Source organism: Lissotriton helveticus, chromosome 7, assembly GCF_964261635.1.
Source record: "Lissotriton helveticus chromosome 7, aLisHel1.1, whole genome shotgun sequence".
NCBI classification, from domain to species: Eukaryota; Metazoa; Chordata; class Amphibia; order Caudata; family Salamandridae; genus Lissotriton; species Lissotriton helveticus.
Window position 1 is genome coordinate 1,725,948,945 of NC_136068.1, and position 16,063 is coordinate 1,725,965,007.

The 16,063-nt window shown below is 49.5% G+C and overlaps 1 protein-coding gene across 2 annotated transcripts in view; it reads right to left on the reverse strand.

Annotated features, from left to right (window-relative positions):
• The window catches only part of LOC144770707 (B-cell receptor CD22-like), a 255,878-nt gene extending 245,753 nt beyond the window's left edge, over nucleotides 1-10,125 (reverse strand). For both annotated transcript variants that reach the window (XM_078655435.1, XM_078655433.1), the window contains exon 1: nucleotides 10,001-10,125. The gene's annotated coding sequence lies outside the window, so the exon portion shown is untranslated. The remainder of the gene's footprint in view (nucleotides 1-10,000) is intronic.
• Nucleotides 10,126-16,063: the final 5,938 nt, after the last annotated feature.

The window sequence follows — 16,063 nt, forward strand, 5'->3', positions numbered from 1 at the left end:
GCTTCCTGTTTCAAGATGAGTGAGTGGACCATGTCCAAAAAGACTGACACTCCAGTAGGGTAGTGTAGTGCTTTCAGCAAGCGTTGCCTTAATGTGCCACCCCAGCACGATTTAACCCCCTCAGCTGTCAATTGGGCATCTGTCACGTGACACCTGCAGACCAGACTCTGAATTTCTTCAGTGAAATCCAGTAGGGTACAATAGGTCTTACATTTGCAAGAGATTAAGCTGTTGGCAATGTAAATGACAATGCCATTTATTTATCTGTTTTCAAAACCAACACATAAATAAAAATATTGTCATTTACAATGCCAATAGCTCTAACTTTGGCAAAGGCGAAACCGTTGCATTGTAAATGCTTGTTTTCTGTTGTTTGCACAGTGACTGCTTTAATTATTTCGTGACTCAGTGCCAGAGTTTGCATAACTTAAAGTGCAGGTAATCCGAGCTCACCAGTGCCACCGGAAACTATTGACACGAATTAAGGACTGGTTATCAGTCTTTCAAGCTAATGTGATGTCTGATTTCTATCTTGGCGAAGATTAAATTCCTCGTCTATTTTTCTTCTGCCTCATCTTTCCAGTGTGCAGCAGAGCGAGATTTACATACGAATGCAGAGAGCAGAGACCTGTCACTTGTTTAAAATTATTCAGGATGGAGAAGCAGTTGGTTATAAAAATGTTTAGCCTGTAAGGGTTGTAAATTGTGTAAACAGACAATCTTGTGTTCAATTGTACTGCATGCCGGGATATGTTGCGAGCTGGCCCTCCTCTGCATTCCCCGCTTCCGCAAATCCAGAATCGGCGGCACCAGATTTTCCATTCTTGCCCCCCGCTTCTGGAACAGTCTTCCCCCCACCATTAGGTCCATCACTAACTATCTGCAATTCCGTAAGGCGCTCAAAACTCATCTATACGCCCAAGCCTTTACTAACCCCCTCCAGCGCCATGAAACCGTTTGGTCACAGAGCGCTTTACAAATACTTTCAGCTTCAGCTTCAGCTGCCAATAGAAAAACTACCAAAAGTTATCCAAGCCCAATCCAGGAAAGATGATGCCCTTGTTCTTGGTGAGGAGCAACCCTATTGCATGTTCCTGGCAAGCTCCACTCAGGGACTCTCCACATTTTCACCTGGCAATTAATAAATGAGTTGACTTCCGTCTTTTTAAGGCTTGTATATTTCGTAACTGTCAAAAGGAAGCACTAAACCGAGTCATTTTAAGATTAATCAGTTTGTGGTGTAACTCTGAGGTTTTTTTCCTTACTCCCCTGCAGTTATTTCAGGTGCATCTTGAACGTTCCATAGCTATGTTGATTAGAAGAAGACATAGTGAAACGCCTGCCAGGAACACTACATTGAAATAGATATGCAGTAAAATGAGGCTTTAAAACAAAAGGAATACTTCAGAGGTTGCTCCATTTTAGGTTGTTTCAATGAAGATATTTCTGTTCTAACACTGTGGTCTTGGCACAAAAGGAGTAGGATTTGACTAGGTGATTGCTTTATAGATATATTTGAGTAGTTCCTTATTCTGCATCTGATGTGTTTCACCCTTTGTTCTGGTAATTGCCCTTGGGGTGGTGAGGCAGACTTGTGCATTTGTTTCTCTTTAAATAATCACCTTATTACAACAACAACAAAAAACACATTGCTGTTTACAATGCCAAAAGCTTCAACTCCACCAAATGCGAGACCAATTGCATTGCAAAAGCTTGTGTGCCCACTTCGAAGCTGGAGAAGCGTTTGGAGTTTCCCCCTTCCAATGTATCTGGATTTTCCTGCCTCCCTGCCCTGGTCCTAGTCTCTCTGGGAGCACAGTAGACTAGTGTGTAGTCCTTTGTGAGTGTGCTTGGCCAGATTCTCTGTGAAGTGGAAGTGTAGTTGGTGACAGCTCCGTCTGCTCATTGAGCCAGTATGGCCTACCCTGTCAACACCCAAACCCACTATTATGATGCTGTCTGGGAGGCATGCACAAAGGCCAACTGCACCTGGTCAGGGTCGGTTCTAGGATTTTTGGGGCCCCGGTCAAAGGGAAATGTGCGAGGCCCCTCTAATTTACATAAGTGACACCTTCAGGGCTCTTGAAGCTGCTTCGTGCAAACTCCTCCAGGGCCGCAGCTCTCCTCTCTGTCACATACAAGCACCTCTTTCACAGCTCATATCCGTATGAAGGTGTGAGAATAGCTTGGGGGTTGAGAGTTAAAACTATGCAGACGGTAAAGGGCTGACAATGGTTGTCCTGCAGTGTCTCTCAATGGGCAGCCAGGCAGGAGTCCTAATTGCACAACAAAATGCGTCTCCTTGAAACTGGCACAAGATGAAGTGTCCCCCTCCCCTAGGCCTCCCCACACCATCCCTGAGAGGCTCGGGGAGGGGTCCCTCTTCTGTAAGCCCAATTGTAAACAGACACCTTTCTTCAATGGGATCGGCAGGGGCACTTGAGGTTTGGTGGTGTCTTATGCTGGTGCGGGCCCCATGCTGGTTGGCGGAGTGTGAGGCCCTAGGCAGCTGCCCACGCTGCCCGTGCCAAGCACCAGCCCTGCACCTAATCATGTGACCCAGAATCAGGCTGTAGGCAGGGGTTAGTAGAAGAAATGCCAACTTTCTAAAAGCATTTTTAGAATTGTGACTTAAAATCCAACTTTAATTGGCTTGGTAGTTTGGTCTGCCCTGTTCCCATGATGCACTGGGCCAGGGACAGACTAATTTGCATATAGCCAGGTTCTGAGCTGGGATGGGGCAGTGAGCTAAATAACGGTGATGGATCAAGCCCTGATCTTTGGACTGGGTAAGAGTGGTCTGCTTAATTCAGACACTCTGTTCATCACCACCCCCTTTTCTGAATCATTTTGTCCACCATAAGCGTGGAAGGGTATACTCAGACATGAGTCCCTTGCTCACTGCTCCATCAGGATTCAAGCAAGCCTGGCCGACGACGCCTGAAATGGCAGAAACCGGTCCCCGGAAGCTTGTCTCCTTTCTGGTGAAGAATTGGCTTGGTAGTTTGGTCTGCCCTGTTCCCATGATGCACTGGGCCAGGGACAGACTAATTTGCATATAGCCAGGTTCTGAGCTGGGATGGGGCAGTGAGCTAAATAACGGTGATGGATCAAGCCCTGATCTTTGGACTGGGTAAGAGTGGTCTGCTTAATTCAGACACTCTGTTCATCACCACCCCTTTTTCTGAATCAGATCAAATGTTATCACTTGATAAATGTGATAAGGTAACCCAGTGTTAGCCTTTGAGAGAGGTATGCCTTACAATACTGAAACAGAAATATGAAACTTAAAAGTACATGGCCAACTTTTTTAATACAATGTACCGTGCCCTAAGGGTTGTTTAGGGCCTACCCTAGAGGACGTTTTAAGCCAGGCAAAAGTTTTTTGTGACAGTTTGAAATTGCAGTGTAAAACTGCACACACAGTTTGCAATAAAAAGCCTGAGATATTTTGAAAGATAAGTTTGTGGCACAGTCAGTGCTGCAGCCCAGATGGTGGCATTTAATATACATGGCCTATGTACCCCCGTATTAGAGACTTACAAGCATATTAAATGTGCTAATCAGATAGAAGCCAATTTCACCATGTTTAAAGGAGAAAGCACAAGCCCTGTAGTACTGGTTATCAGTGGTAGAGTGTACAGAGTCCTAAGGCCAACAAACATTTTTTCCAATAAAAACAAGATGAGTAAGGTGAAATGTTTGGGGAAAGACCACCATAAGGCTGACAGGCCTAACAATTGAATAACAGACAATCTACACACATGGCAGCTGCTTTCCTACTGTCCTACTGTTGGAGAACCTGAGATCCCCCCAACCCCAAAGGGAACTAGTGTGACGTTCCCCATTGTTTGCCACTACAACCTTGTAGAATGTATTGGGAATGACTTGCTGTGAGTAACCAGAGGACACTTTACAGTACTTCATACTGTCTCACGTGTCCCTCAGAGCCTCCTGCCCCTGCTCATTGATGGTGACCCACTGCCTGTACCTGGAGGTATTGTAAAGCATGTGGGCTTTGAGCTCCGTCTATTTGTTACCTAAGGACTCTAGGGTAACCTCTGCTACCACGTTCACAATAATGGAAGCAATCTCATCCCCAAGTGCTACACTGACCAACCCTTGGGACTGGCCACCAGTAGGGGGCTGCACCTAATTCTAATTGTCCATCACATACATTTAATACTAATGTAACTTATACACCCACTGCAACAGGCCCAAGTGTATGTACATATTTTAACTTAAAATGATGACAGAACACTTAACAGTTTTTTAATTGGCTAATTTGTAAAATCATTACACTAGTATTAAATGTATGTGATGGACAATTAGAAAGCAGCGGCTTTGCTGTTGGTGTGGAGTGGCGTCATTGGGGATACCAGGGCAGCGGCGTGGAGCGAGGCAGTGTGAAGTGCGATGCCCACTGGTCACTGTGCCATGCAGTAGCTCAGTGGCAGCATCAGATGGCATCGTCAGTGAGACTAGGGTTGAGATGTGGCATTGCGGCAGTGTCCTCAGCGGTGCCTACATGACACGGAGTCGTGAGCGGCATTGTAGATGGCGTTGAGTTGCTTTTCTTCTGTTGCAGCACAAACACACAGTCCCTAGTGCTGATGGCAGAAGAACTTGAAGTCTTTGCTGTTCCTGAGACTTCTTTAACAGGGGGGAAGCTCTACCTCAAGCCCTTGGAGAAACTCACAAAAAGGAAGTTTCAGCAAGTTTAGTCCAGCCCTTTGACTGCCCAAGACAGAAGCAGCCACTGCAGGCCAACACAGCAACGCAAAAGCACACATGAAAGTTGTAGTCTCTCCTCACAGCTTCTCCAGCTCTTCATCTTGGCAGTCTTCTTGGTTCCAAAAGAGTTCTAAAGCTCTGGGGTCTGGGCCCCAATATTTATACCCCAAATGCCTTTGTCCTCTCAGGCTGAGAGAGTCTGTGCTTAGTCCAAACCAGTTCTGTCCTCTCTAGCCCAGCTTCCTGACATGGGGTGGAGACCGCAATGTGGAAGGCAGACCAGGTCCATTCAGGTGCAAGGAAATCTCCTCCCACTACTCAAAATGCAGTCCAGGTCTATTTATCCCAGCCCTGACTTAGCCAGATTCTCTGGAGCCACTGCACATCCCCAGGCCCTGTCACTCCAAAGCTAGACAGTCAATACAAATCCTAGCAGAGGCACACAGGATGTCTAAGCAAGGAAATACCTACTTTCTAAAAGTGGTATTTTCGAACACAGACAGTAAAAATCACCTTTACTAAAAGATGCATCTTTAGTTTCTGAGTTCAGGCATACTACCTTTATTTTCCTACCTTGTCCCAGTGGGAAGTTATATTTATAAAATGTTATAAATAAACTCACATTCTTTCCTATAGGCAAGATAGCCGTTCAATAGTGAAAAACAAAATTGGCAGTGTTTCACCATCAGGCCATGCCACACACATCAGGGCATGCCCTACCTTTCACATACACTGAACCCTGCCCACAGGGGTACCTTGGGCCTACCTTAGGGGTGACTCATATGTAAGAAAAGGGAAAGGTAGGGCCTGGCAAGTTGGTGCACTTACCAAGTCGATATGGCAGTTACAAACTGCTGGCAGACACTGCAGTGGCAGGTCAAAGTTACCTTTAAAGGGCTGCTTATGTGGGTGGCACAATCAATGCTGCAAGCCCACTAACAGCATTTGATTTACAGGCCCTGGCCACACACAGTGCACTTTACTAGAGGCTTATAAGTAAATCAAATATGCCAATCATGGAAACACCAATTCGTAATACAAATTTCACATAGAGCACATGCACTTTAGCACTGATTAGCAATGTTAAAGTCTCAGAGTCCTAAAACCAACAACAGCAGGTCAGGAAAAAATAGGAGGAAAAGCAAACAGTTTGGGGATAATCCTGCAAAAAGAACTATTTCATACAGATTGCAGTTCTGAAAATGCCACTTTGAGAAAGTTGGCATTGTCTTACATAAATCATTTAGTGCATTCTGCCTGTCTCTGGAATACACACCTGGGATGTGTCGCAGCTGGCTTTCTGCATTCCCTCTAGCCAACCACACGCATAGGGTAGGTATGCCTGAGTGGTCAAGTGCATGTTGATGGGTCTGCCTGAGCAGGATTAGGGGGAGGAGCTGACACTTTTACCAGTAAGGGCTATGTCCTGTCAAGCTGCATTCCCTCCTGTAGTGAGTCTGGAGCTAGAGCAGAGAAGGGCAGGGTCTTGTGTACTACAAAATACCTTTCTTTGAAGTTTCCCTACTTAAAAGGCTAAGATGCGTACAAGTACTGGATACCATGTACTCATAACACTGCTAGAACTAAGGACATTCTGCCAGGAAGAAGAGATGCTGGGCTGTAGGGGAGACTGTAACTTTGCTAACTGCTTTGCTGTGTTGGCCTGCTACCTGCAGATTGCTGTGTTGTAGGAGGGACTGCCATTTTTTTAACTGCTTTGCTGCGTTGGCCTGCTGCCTGCTTCTTCTTGCATGAAAGTGAGAAGCACTGGACCTCTTTTCTACATCCTAAGGGCTTATGTTTCTCCAAGGTCTTGTTGGCTTGCCTCATGTTGCTGAAGTCTCAGGGATATCCAAGACTTCACATTTCACCTTCATCCCAGCACCTGGACTTTACTTGCTGAGAGTGTTGCTCTGCAAAGTGGTGCCAATTCGTTCCAGGGCCCATTGATGTTAGTTTAATGTGCTAGATTTGCCAGAACCTGCACTTCGACATCTCTGTGATGATTGGACACTGACGTATCACCTGCCACGACATCGAGATCGACGCATCATTGCCAATCCGAGGTCTGGTCCTGGCATACAGCACTCTGTTCTTCCGCAGAGCCTCCGGAATCACCGCTTCAGAGATCAACAGATCGCGACCAGCATGTGGAGAAGATCAAAACATCATCTCCAGCATATAATAACCCAGTGCATCACACTCACGTTCCAGACTCTGCGTTTTGGCCATGGAACTGACGTCGCACTACTACTGCATTTCGTTCTGCGACAAGGATTATGTTACTTTGCTCAGCGGGCCCTGCATAGGCCCTGTAACTGGACGGCTCTCCATTGTGGGTGGCCTGAAATCTTGAATTTGTCCCAGTCCAGTGTGATGTACAGTAACCTGAAAGCGCTGTTTCTTCCAATCGCTAATTTCTCCTATTCTTTAAAAATTCATACCTCTACCCTCACATAGGGTATGTTTCTCTCTTCTTTGTACCCTCTCAATGTAGTCTTGTAACCTTAATTTATGGGCCTGACAATAACACACAATTATTTTCTCACATGTACAGCGCCTGGCAGGGTCCAATGTAAGTATTGATTTCTTCACTACACTCACAGAGGTACACCCTCCCACACAAGGCTGCGCATAACAATCCTTCATGTATTATACAAACAGCTCTCTCCTTTTACAAGCACAGCTGCTTCATTACAACCACACATTTCTGCTATCCCTCCATCTTTTCGTAGGTGTCCCTACACTCCTAGGTCCTGAAGAGAACCTACATTGCACAAAGGGTCGAACCATTAAAAACCAGCACCTATCATTGTACAAATTGTGGTTAATATACTATATATATCTTCCAATGGTTGTCTTTCTGATATATAGGAAACTTTGAAAATATGTCACAAATATGTCACCACTGTATTAGGTTCCAGTTTTTCACTGGGACACCACTCACTACTGGTAGATCATTGTTTAAATACCACGTGTGTATTTTGGTTTCAAGAAATTGTATAAATAATTGTTTTTGAAATACAAATTTAAGGTGTGTTCGGCTTTCTCTCTTTTTGACATCACGCTAACCTGTTTCATTGCCATTGTGCATTACTATTTCACAATTACGTTGCCACTAGTCCACAGGAGCCATTGCTCTGGTTAACAATTTAAGTACCCTGGTTCCATGTGAGCAGGGTTCCCTTGATTTTTGTTCTCGACATGGTTTGATAAACACAGCAGAAAATCAAGGGCATAGGACTGGGAGAGTGTGGAATAAATATGACTCTTTACTGCAACTTTTTATGTTTGGGGGAAAGAGTGGGAACAGAAGCATCCAACATGGTATCACTTAATTTCTTCCTTTTCACTGCACAATAACCAGGGGCAGCTCCTCCTTAACGGCAGAGGAGCATCACCCCACTGAGTCGGTCAGCGAAAAATAAATATTATCGTTTTTCTTCTGATGTTTGAACCAGGGAGTCTTGGGCAGAGCCGGGCCACGACAGGAAGGAGGAGTAGTAGGTGCACTGTAAAGTGTGCATGTGTGTTTGGCCGTCCGTCTTAGGCAGGCAAAACAGACATGAGCGCTTAAGTTTCTCCAACCCAGCTGTGTACCCCCAAAAAAACCTATATCCTTCCACCAGCTGCTATTGGCTAGCAGTGTTCATAGAAGCTCTAAAAGTGAATCCATTGTTCCAAGCTGTACAGGGTGCAGTGAAGAATCGATCGATAATGCTTAGGACACACATATCAGGCAAGGACCTTCTAGGCGCTGTGGCTCAAAGATGCCACTAACAACATACCCAGAATGGAGTCCTGGCAACGACCAGTCACTAGAGGGAGACATAGGTAGAAAGAAACACCTGGCCACAAAAACAGAGCCATTCCTGCATCAACAATCGATGCACGCTGGTTCAGCCAGCATTTCCAGGCCCTGATGGTCACATATGAAAGGTGGAATGGCAGCAGAGGCCAGTGAAGCCCTGGGAGAGGTCCTGCATTTCAGGACTTGTCACCAGCCTTGTCCCCTCGGTGGCCTCCCACCAACGCAAGCCGGCTCAACAACAGATCTCAGAGTTGCTCTCGTCTAGAACAATGAGTGAGAAGACTCTTAATTATGCAGCACCAGAAAGCACTGCCACGTGTTCTGCAAAGTCCACTCAAAAACCCCCAAGGCATGACAGGGTTTAGCAGAACCCCGGAGACACGGAAGGAAGGTAGCACAGCTCACTACTGTTTAAAGCAGCTATGAGGGGGAAAACAAAACTGGCTGTGGTGGAGAAATACTCTAGTGAGAGCTTCATCTAGCAGTACCTTCGCATCACTAAAAGACCCCATCAGTGTCGGCTTCTCACTTCTCCGAGCAGTGCCTTCTTAGGACTCGAGGTCTCAAGCAATATGAGCTTCTATAAGGCGTGTCTACCAAGTGTGATGGGATCCCAATATGAACGCAGAAGCGTAGCAAGGATGCCAGGGTCCCTGGCAACAAGGAACATGGCCCCTTTGACTGTTGTTTGGGTAGCAAAATGCAGCAGTTATCAGGGTTCAATTAGACCAGCTGGGATCAGGCCCGGTGCCACTGCACCTGTTGCACCAATGATAGCTGCGCTCCTGTGTGAACACCTTTCCTGTCGTTTTGTGATCCCAGGAACTATTATCTCCCTCCAAAAGTATGTTCTTGGGTCTTAGGACACCCGCAGTGCGAGCTTTTCTTGAGTTTCTTGTCCATGTTACAGGACATCCTTAGTGTGACCTACTCGGTGTCTTAGAATACCAGGTAGCTAGGATCCCAGGTAGTATCAGATTTCCTCAACTGTGCCAGACGGCTTCATTGTAAATGGTTGCTAATAATGTGTAAACTATTACTATTTTACGTACACAGGTTTCCTTTGTTTTTCACTTCAAGCCTTGTAGTTTTTCATTTTTATGAATGTGTATAGGGACTTACGTATTTGAGATGCTATTACCCCGGCAGAGAGTTACACCTCTGGAAACTAAGTCTAAAAAACAATTTAAAACTGGAAAATATGCTATCCTCAGGTCGTGCGTTTGCAGACCTCGATGGTAAAACCAACCTTCCCAAATAACCGACAACATACCCAACGCTAAGGTCTCCTCGCACCTTGATTCTGCAGCAAAACGTCGCGATAATCGGTGGGGGGAGTTGCTGTTAGCGCCCTGGCCTTGGTTAAACCGTCTTCCCTCTCAGTAAGAGACGTTCAGGAGACAGACTCACATAAACACGCTCAAGTGATGGTATTTCTAAAATGGCGACATTTACCTGATCAGCGGCCTGGAAGTACAGTCCCTGTCCGTCCGAGGGAACCTAGCGCCTCTTTGGCGAAGGATGAAGCGCCCTGAGTCCCGGCGTTGTCAAGGGATGGAAGTCTGATGCAGATGAACAACAAATACTTCTTATCTTGCAGTGAGCGCGCACCCAGGAGGAGGGGGCACGAGCCTCCAGAAAAAGATCATCGCAATAAGAGGAACGTTTCTGGGAAGGAAGGAAATGTCGAAAAGAGAAATCATGTTGCAAATGGTGTGATTCCCCCTCTGAAAAGATGGTGTTAATGATAACAGCAAATTTACGCAACGCGAGCTGCAACTTATTTCACTCTTGGAGCTTATTGCAGCTGTTTCCGTTCTTCATGCTTATTACAAGAGTTTCTGCGTTTCAAGTAAACGGTAGCTTCACGGTAACCTCAAAAGCGTCCAAGGACCCTTGTATCACCTGGTTCCATGTCTTTAAGTCAGCGTGCCGCAGGGGGCTTGGCCCTCGCAGTGAGGGCTGGAAGGCAGGCGTGCAACGCGCAGGTCGTGTGTGTCAGCCCAGGCTAGACAGATTCCCGGAGCGCACACAGAGACAGTTTAGATTATGCCCCCCTCCCCCAGTACTTAACAGGTCTTTAAAGACCATTAACATGTTAATGAGGCTTTGTTTATTTTTTCATACCTTCATCTCTGCATGGCCAAAGGCGACACGTCTCTGTGGTAACCTTTGTCTACTGTCCCGCTGCGTTGATATTTCTTTTTCTATGCAGCACAGGAGAAAAGAAGTTTGTTTATTCTTAGTCACCTTTCCTAACCCCTGCAGTGGCTTATCACATCAGGCCGTGACACAAAGTTTGACTAATGGAGTAGGTAAGAGAATGTGTTACTACATTTTTTTCTTTTTAAAATCTGCAATTTTTTTTCTTTTTAAAATCTGCACCGGCCCAGCAGGACACATACTTCGTGTGTGCTTCTTTTAAACAATTGTTGTCAATATTGTGGCCAATGCAGGACAACAATCATGCTGGAAGAGCCAGGCCTTGAATTGCTTCCTGAAGGAAAGATGGTCCTGGGTCAGTCGGAGGTGGATGGGGAGGAAGTTCCATGTCTTGGCTGCCAGGTAGGAGAAGGATCTTCCTCCGGTGGTGGCTCTGCGGATGCGTGGAACGGCGGCGAGGGCGAGGCTGGTGGAGCGTAGCTGGCGTGTGGGAGTATGGAAGGTCAGGCGGTTGTTGAGGTACCTGGGTCCCAGGTCGTGGAGAGCTTTGTGTGTGTGGGTGAGGAGTCTGAACGTGATCCTCTTGCTGACGGGGAGCCAGTGCAGGACTCTCAGGTGTCCGGAGATGTGGCTGTGTCGGGGGATGTCCAGGATGAGTCGTGCGGAGGCATTCTGGATGCGTTGGAGTCTTTTCTGAAGTTTGGCTGTGGTTCCGGCGTAGAGGGTGTTCCCGTAGTCCAGTCGGCTGGTGACGAGTGCCTGGGTGACCGTCTTCCTGGTTTCGTTGGGGATCCACCAGAAGATCTTTCGGAGCATATGCAGGGTGTTGAAGCATGACGACGAGACGGCGTTGACTTGTATGGTCATCGAGAGGGAGGAGTCCAGGATGAAACCCAGGTTATGTGCGTGGTCCGTTGGCTTGGCGGCGGTGCCCAGGGCAGGCGGCCACCAGGAGTCGTCCCAGGCGGAGGGCGATGATCCCAGGATGAGGACTTCCGTCTTATCTGAGTTCAGTTTCAGGCGGCTGTTCTTCATCCATTCGGCGACGTCTTTCATCCCTTCGTGTAGGTTGGTTCTGGCGGTGGCGGGGTCGTTTGTGAGGGAGAGGATCAGCTGGGTGTCGTCGGCGTAGGAGATGATGTTGAGGTTGTGTTGGCGTGCGGTGGCTGCGAGGGGACTCATGTAGACATTGAAGAGGGTGGGGCTGAGTGATGATCCTTGTGGTACGCCGCAGATGACTTCGGTGGCCTTGGATCTGAACGGGGGCAGACGGACCCTCTGGGTTCTTCCGGTGAGGAACGAGATGATCCATTCCAGTGCCTTCTCTTGGATTCCGATGTTGTTGAGGCGCTGCACTAGGGTGCGGTGGCAGACTGTGTCGAATGCTGCGGAGAGGTCCAGGAGGATGAGGGCCGCTGTTTCCCCGTTGTCGAGCAGGGATCTGATGTCGTCTGTGGCTGCGATGAGCGCGGTCTCAGTGCTGTGGTTGGCACGAAAACCGGACTGCGAGTGGTCGAGGGATCCGTTCGTCTCGAGGAAGGCGACCAGCTGACTGTTGACGGTTTTCTCGATGACCTTGGCAGGAAAAGGGAAGAGCGAGATGTGACGGTAGTTCTTGAGATCGGTGGGGTCCGCTGTTGGTTTCTTCAGGAGGGCGCTGAGCTCGGCGTGCTTCCAGCTCTCCGGGAAGGTGGCGGTGTTGAAGGAGGTGTTGATGATGTCCCGGAGTTGGGGTGCGATGATGGAGTCGGCCTTGTTGAAGACATGGTGGGGGCAGGGGTCGGTTGGTGATCCGGAGTGGATGGTGTTCATCTTCGGTGCTGACCGGAGTCCAGGCGCAGAGGGTGGTGGTGGGGGGCGTTGGCTCGGTGGTAGGGTGCGTGGTCTGTGCGTCGAAGCTGTTGTGTATGTCGGTGATCTTGCTGTGGAAAAACGAGGCGAGGGAGTCGCAGAGGTCTTGCGAAGGAGTGTTGTCGTTGTTTCCGGCACTGGGGTTGGAGAGCTCTTTGACGATGTTGAAGCGTCCCTTGCTGTTGTGGGCGTTGTTGTCCAGTCATTCCTTGAACGCTGTCTTCTTGGTGGTGCAGATCAGCTGGTGGTGTTTGCGGGTGGCGTGCTTGAGGGCAGTCATGTTGTCTGTGGTCTAGTTGTTGCTTCAGGCTTTCTCGAGGGTACGGCAGTTCTTTTTGGAGTTCTTGAGTTCATCGGTGAACCAGGAGGCTTTCTTGCTGCCGGGTCTGCTGGGATGGGTCTTCAGTGGTGCGAGGTAGTCAGCACAACCCGCCCACAAGAACACAACCGAACCGAAGACCCTGCAATGCATCCTCCTCAACGTCCGATCCCTCCACAAACACGCCACAGAAATCTGGGACCTACTTGACAGCACCACCCCGGACGTAGCATTCTTCACCGAAATCTGGACCAACACCACCTCGGGACCGGACATCGCCATCGTCATCCCCCAAGGATACAAGATCTCAGGAAGGACCGTTCCACCCACCCAGGAGGAGGAATCACCATCGTCCACAAATCCAGCCTCCGCCTGAGCACACTCCCTGACGAGTCCACAGAACTGATGGAACACCTTCACTTCAAGATACTGGCCAGCCTCACCGCTGCCCTCCAAGGAACCCTCATCTACCGACCCCCTGGACCCCGCGGACCCTTCGCCAACTCCATCACGGACATTATCTCCCCGCAGGCCATCGCATCCACCAACTACACCCTGCTGAGAGACCTCAACTTCCACCTCGACAATCAACTGGACCCCAACACCACATGCCTCCTGGACAACCTCCACAACATTGGACTCCGCCAGATCGTGACCGAGCCCACGCACTCAGCAGGACACACCCTCGACCCCCTCTTCACTACAGGAAACACCATCACCTTCAGCCACACCACCGAACTCCCATGGACCGACCATCATTGCGTCCACTTCACCTTCAGAACACCCACCATCCACAGACACCAGCACCTGCTTCCACAAAGAAACTGGACCAAAATCACAGACGACCAGCTCACCTCCTCACTCAACAACTCCACCCCAACCATCGCGGAAAACGACGACCCCAACACCGCAGCCCGAACCCTGCATAGATGGATCTCGGACAGCACCAACACCATAGCCCCCCTCAAGAAAAACAACAATACCCGTGCCAAAAAAGCCAGATGGTTTACCACCGAACTTCGAGAATCCAGGCGCACATGCCGCCGCCTCGAAAAGGCCTGGAGAAACACCAAATCCACAGAAGCCCACAACAACTTCAGAGCCGCCTCCAACGCCCACCATCAACTCATCAGAGAAACGAGGAAAAAAGCGATTGAAGACAGAATCTCCACCCACGCACACAACAGCAAGGAACTCTTCAGCATCATCAAGGAGTTCGCCCAACCCACCAGCGAGTCTACCGACATCCCTCCCTCACAAGACCTCTGCGACAAACTCAGCACCTTTTTCCACCACAAAATCAAGAGCATCTACGACAACTTCGACGAAGACAACCAACACACTGAACCCTCACCAACCACCCCGACACCCGGAAACCAGCGATTGATGACTGGACAGCCCTCACCACCGAAGACACACTGAAGACAATGAAGTCAATCCACTCAGGGGCCCCCACAGACCCCTGCCCCCACCACATCTTCAACAGAGCCGCCGACACCATCGCACCCATGCTCCGCCACACCATCAACCGCTCCCTGGCGACTGCCTCGTTTCCCGACGACTGGAAACACGCCGAGGTGAACCCCTCCTGAAGAAACCCTCAGCGGACCCCACCGACCTCAAAAACTATAGACCCATCTCCCTGCTCCCGTTCCCAGCGAAAGTCATCGAGAAAGCCATCAACAGCCAACTCGCCACATTCATTGAAGAACACAACATCCTCGACTCCTCCCAATCCGGCTTCAGAAAAAACCACAGTACAGAAACCGCCCTCCTCGCCGCAATAGACGACATCCGCACCCTACTGGACAAAGGAGAAACAGTAGCCCTCATCCTCCTCGACCTATCAGCGGCGTTCGACACAGTCTCCCACCGCACCCTAATACGCAGACTCTATGATGCAGGAATCCAGAACAAGGCCCTCGACTGGATCTGCTCCTTCCTCTCCGGCAGGACGCAGCGGGTCAGACTCCCCCCTTTCCTCTCGGACCCCACACCTACCACCTGCGGAGTCCCCCAGGGCTCCTCCCTCAGCCCGACGCTCTTCAACGTCTACATGGCTCCACTTGCCCCCATCGTCAGAACCTACGGACTCAACATCGTGTCATACGCAGACGACACCCAGCTCATCCTCTCCCTATCCAACGAGCCCAACACCGCCAGACGCAACTTTCAAGAAGGCATGGAAGCCGTCGCCAAATGGATGAAAAACAGCTGCCTACAACTAAACACCAACAAAACAGAAGTACTCATCATGGGCCCAAACCTCGATGCCTGGAGCGACACCTGGTGGCCCACCGCCCTCGGAAACCCACCAACCCCCACAGACCACGCACGCAACCTGGGAATCATCCTGGACTCCGAGCTCAAAATGGACCGCCAGATCAACTCTGTCTCATCTTCCTGCTTCCACACCCTCCGCCTCCTTCATAAGACCTTCAAATGGATCCCCCTCGAACACCGAAAGACAGTCACTCACGCCCTGGTCACCAGCAGACTCGACTACGGCAACGCACTCTACGCCGGAATAAACAAAAACCTCATCCGCAAGCTACAGAACATCCAGAACGCCGCCGCAAGACTGGTCCTCAACCTGCCAAAACACTGCCACATCTCCCAGCACCTGCGCACACTCCACTGGCTCCCCGTCTATGCGAGAATCATCTTTAAGATGTTCACCCACGCACACAAGGCCCTCCACGGCACCGGACCAGCATACCTGAACAGCCGACTCAAATTCCACGCACCCCAAAGGACCCTACGATCAGCCCAGCTCTCCTAAGCCATGGTCCCCCGCACCAGAAACACCAGATCGGGAGGCCGCTCCTTCTCCTTCCTCGCTGCCAAAGCATGGAACGCCCTTCCGCTCCACCTCAGACAGACAACACCGCTCCCCATCTTCGCAAGAAACCTCAAAACCTGGCTCTTCGACAGACTCCCTCCTTGATGGAATGGAACCTGCACCCCCCCACCCCTAGCGCCTTGAGACCCTTACGGGTGAGTAGTCGCGCTTTAACAAACCCCTGATTGATTGATTGATTGATCCACTGTGTGAGGTTGCTGGCTGCTTCGTTGGGGTCTGTTGTGCTGGCTGGGGGGTTCTGGCTGAGGCAGGTGGTGAGCTGGTCGTCGGTGATCTTGTTCCAGCTCCTGCGGGGAGCCTGTTGTGGGTGGTGGTGGGTCGT